The following is a 5,208-nucleotide window of genomic DNA, read 5'->3' as shown; positions in this document are numbered from 1 at the left end:
AATTCCAGCAATATTATGTTATATTAATTATAAGCTTATTGTTTTGTTTTTAATCACACTTGTTGAATTAGAAAATAAATCAAAGAAATATGAAATTAGAATTTATGTATAAATTTAAATTCAAATATGAATATCAACTTCTCAGTCACAAGTATGTTTTTTTCTTCTTTATAAATAAGTGTATCATAATTTTTTGACATAAAATTTATCAAGACTCGAACTTCACTGGTCTAGCCCCAGTTTTAGTGTGACCCGAAAGTAATGTGGTTTTATTGGGTTTAGGACTGGGTTCGGGTCCAGACGAATCCGACTTCACTTGGCCCTGGGATGGCAAATGGGCAGAAACCCACTGCCAAGAAAGGAGGGTTGTACTGAAAATTTGAAACTGTCAAATTTAAAAAAGCCCGCTTAACCCGCACCGCCTAATCTATGGGTTTTGGCGGACTTCGGCAGGGCGGGGCAGGCTTTCCCAACAGGCTAGGCATTTTTTTGTTAGGGCTTTTTTTACAAATTTCTATAATGTTATTGATTTACAAGATAATGAAGATAATAATTGAAGGTGTTCTAAATTATATTTTGAATTATGTTTTATGTTTGATTGATTTTAAACTTGAAGATGTTTAATTATATGTTTTGGACAATGTTTGTTTTGCTTTAGACAATGTTAGTTTTATTATTTTGTTTCAAAAAAATTGATTTATGACTATATTTATTACATATTTATAATTATAAAGACTTGTGAATTTAGAAATTATAATTTTTTATGTCTAGAAATTATAAATTTATTGAAATGACTGTGAAATTATATATATTGTTTAATATTTAATGGTTTATAAAAAAAAGATTTGGTGGGTCAGCTCGCCGTTAAACAGGACAGAAGAAGACTTTAGGATGGACGGGACAGGTCAGCTCACCAGATGGTGAGCTTTTGGCAGGACGCACAGAATTTTTCGTTTGTCATCCCTACCTAGTCCATGTATACTCTTAATTGATCTCTTACGCTTTTTAATGATGAATGTAAATGGAATGTTGAGGTGACACTTTCTTACTATGCCAGATGCTGCTATATACTCCTAATTAATCTCTCACCCTTTTTAATGATGAATGCAAACGGAATGTTGAGATGACACTTTCTTACTATGCCAAATACTGCACCGGCTAGCTGAGGTGACAAAATTTATATTTATACCTAATGTAATTTTTAAAATCCTAATTTATTCCAATTGTTGGTCTGAATTCCAGTCTTCTACATTATTCCAGCAAGAGAGGAAGCTAGAAGGCATCATTATTGGCTCTTAAACATTATTCCAGAGGAAACTAAAAGGCATCATTGTTGGCTTTATATTGTTCATCATGATCATAATATATACTTGGGGTGAATAACTGAATATATACGATATTCTACAAGTGAACTACTATTCCAATAATATTTGGCAGAAATTGGTCACGTGATTATAATACTTGAGTTGAATATATGATATTCTACAAGTGAACTACTACTCTAATGTTTGGCAGAAATATAACTTTGCAATATTGAAAGTCTTGTTATTCTTTATATTGACCATGTTAAACTCCAGAACTTCAAATTAATTTTTGTTCTCGTATCATTCTTTACTTTGCTAGATATGTTTTCGTTGAAGCAACGTGATCACAAACGGAAAAAGAAAGACATGGACCTCCCAACATTTGATTTATCAACTATAGTTTATGCCACTGATCAATTTTTTAGCAATAATTAATTGGGAAAAGGAGGATATGGATCAGTTTATAAGATACTAAAATAACTTGAATGCTAATTCCATTATGGTAGAAAGGTGTCCCTTTAACACTCCAGTTGCTGACTTATTATTGAAAAAGAACGAGAGATCAATATGGTGTCCGGACTTAAATTTGTGGCACTATTATAAAAAATTTTAAATTTTGAAAATTAAAATAAATAATTACAGAAAAACCTAAAAATAAAAATGGAGATTTAGTCTACTATTAATATTTAATATTTTTTGACATTAAGAAGTCTTTAAGGGTAACTTTTCACATGAAAAATACTAATATAGAATTACTGATATTATATTATTAAAAAAGGAAATTGGTAAAATAACTTATATAATAATATCAACATTTACACTTTGTTTGGTTCAGATGAATTTAGAAGGAAAGAAAATGAAGGAGAAAAAAATGAATGGAAAAATTAATTTTTCATTGTTTTGAATGAAGAAAGAAAATGAATGAAAAATGTAAAAGTATATGTAGAGCCCATATTAAATTTTTCTCTCCAAGATTGAGAAAAAAACTTAGATTGGAGTAAAAAAAATGGGTAAAATTACAAATTTATTATTATAATATTGATATATTATAATGAGATAATGACCAAATCAGTACTCGAAAGATTCAAACGCTGACATTTTGGTACCTCACTATTGTTATTGACAAAATGGTCCTTAAAAGATTTTAAAAATTGACAAGCGTATCCACGAGTTCACCGGAGCACATTTCTGGCAAGCACAGTGCTGACATGGCCACTGCGTTTTAATGACATGGCAAATACCCCCCAACCCTAATTCTTCTCCTTCTCCTTCTCCCTCCCCAACGCACTCTCCCCTTCCCCTTCCTGAATGCATTCTCCCCCCTCCCCAACCCTAATCCTTCCCTCCCCCTCTTTAACCCTAATTCTCCATCTCCTACACGCACTTCCCCCCTCCTCAGTCCAAAATTCTCCTTTCTGAACCTTAATCCCCTTCACTTGCCTCTTTGAATTCTAATCCCCTTCCCAACACAGTGTCTCACACTCTCAACTCACTCTCCCCCAAAACAGTAGTACAGGTCAACCTTCTCAGTTTTACAGAGCCAGTGTCATCGACACTGCACTGCCGCCATCTCGTCGTTGGGTCTTCTGCGTCCGCCAGTGTCTCCTTCGTAGCATTGCATTGTCTGCATGCCTTCACCGCTGTCGCCTTTCCCTTTCCTCTTTAATTCTAATCCCCTTCCCAACACAGTGTTTCACACTCTAAACTCATTCTCTCCAAAACAGCAGTAGAGCTCAACCTTCTCAGTTTTACAGAGCCAGTGTCATCGACACTGCACTGCCGCCATCTCGTCGTTGGGTCTTCTGCGTCCGCCAGTGTCTCCTTCGTAGCATTGCATTGTCTGCATGCCTTCACCGCTGTCGCCTTCACTGCTTGTATCTGCTTGCTGCTAGCCCCCAGTCGTTGCCATGTCTCCTTTGTCTGGGTTCCATCTTGGCTCTATCGTGTTCTGTCCCCTCTGTGTCTGGTGTTCGTCTTCTATTCTTGCTTTGGTGGTGTCTGTATTAAGTTTTATTTTATTTTATTTTATTTTATTTTGGTTATTGTATATGAATTTGTTTGTTTTTTCTGAGTTTTATTGTGATTAATCTTTTTGAATGATAATTTAACCTAAAAATTTGGGGCAATTCATGATTTGGGGCAACTCTGTTGATGTTGAGGTTGTTGTTGCTGTGAATAGTGGTGTTGAGGGAGGGAGAGAAAAGTGTGCGTTGAGGAAGGGGAGTGGTGGAGAGAGAGAGTGTGGTGGAGGTTGTTGTTGCTGTTAATGTTAAAAAGTTGTTGTTGCTGTGAATGGTGGTGTTGAGGGAGGAAGGGAAAGTGTACGTTGGGGAAGGGCTTGTGATGCGGCGGGGACTGCGATTAGGGAGAAGTGTGCGTTGGGGATGGGGCTGCGACAGAGAGGGAGAGGAAAGGGGAGGGAGTGTGCATTGGGGAGGGAATTTTGGGGGTGGTTTGCTAAGTCACCAAAATACGGTGGCCACATCAGCACTGTGCTTGCCGAAAATGTGCTCCGGTGCACTCGTGGGTACGCTTGTCAAATTTTAAAACATTTTAAGGACCATTTTGTCAATAACAATAGTGAGGTACCAAAATGTCAGCGTTTGAATCTTTCAGGTACTGATTTGGTCATTACCTCTATTATAATTTATAAAGGATATTAATATAATTTTATTTAGGTATAATTTTTTCTCTTCTTATTTTTCCTTATATTCAAACAAAAAAAATTCTTTCTATTTTCTTTTCTTTTATTTTCTCTTCACACAAAAAAAATTAACTTTTCCTTCTATTTTCTAATATGCTGTATAAAACTCCCAACAGTTCTAACTTCAATTCCATTTCAAAAACAAGGAAGTGAATGTGTCACTGTTTTGTATATAGGGTAGTTCTACGGTGAGGAAGTGAATTTTTTTCCTCATGTGAGGAAATGTCGTGGACGCAGGAGAAACAAACGCATGTAGTGTTTGTTTCCGCTGGTCTCAGCAGGTACTGCTATAGTTTTAGTGTGTACATAAATTGTGGGTCAGGTTGTGTTTAATTAATAGGAGTTAGTTTTATAGATAATCTGATGATTAGTTATTTAAAATTTTTTCTTCGGAACATGTATTTTTTGGAAAAACATGATTGGGGTGGGCTGGATTGCTCATTTAGTTGAGTATTTTTTTTCTCCATTTATGGAGTTGTGATGATAACTGGGTCAGATAGGATATTTTTGGTTTAGGATATCTTATATTGTTAGGCCCGACAAAAAAAATAAAAATAAAAATTCTGACCAGAAAAATATGAACAATAATAATATTGATATGAGTGATTATAATAAGAACAATAAATTAGTAGAGTATTAGATGTTATGCTACTTCAACCAACAGTCAACTTTAAAAATTAAAAAATGTCTGCATATATGTTAATTTTCAATTTAAAATTAAATATCCTTGCATTATTTTAAACTAAATAAATTATTCTAAAATATATTAATTTAAATCAAATAGTTAAAAATTAACTAAACACAATAATATCTGCATATGTTTTAATTAACTAAACACAATCTAATTTATCATATATTTAAATTACAATATCAATTTTTAAGAGTATTTATTTTCCAATCATTTAATTTATACTAAATATTTGTCAATTTTAAATTAATATTCACTAATTTAACTTTTATAGTAGTACATTTGTTTAACTTGTTTAATTAAAATTAGGGATAAGTATGATTTTGGTCCCTAACGTAGAGGCCAAAAATTTATTTTGTCTCCAACCTTTTTTTCGCTATAAAATGGTCCACAAGGTTTCAGTTTATTTTAAAATCGTCATTTTTACCAATTTTATTTTTTTTATTACCAAATTACTCATTATTAAAAAAATTTTAAAATAAAATAAATATAAAATAAAATAAAAAAAAGAA

This window comes from Arachis duranensis, chromosome 5, assembly GCF_000817695.3.
Source record: "Arachis duranensis cultivar V14167 chromosome 5, aradu.V14167.gnm2.J7QH, whole genome shotgun sequence".
NCBI lineage: Eukaryota > Viridiplantae > Streptophyta > Magnoliopsida > Fabales > Fabaceae > Arachis > Arachis duranensis.
Note: the sequence above shows the minus strand (reverse complement) of the source record.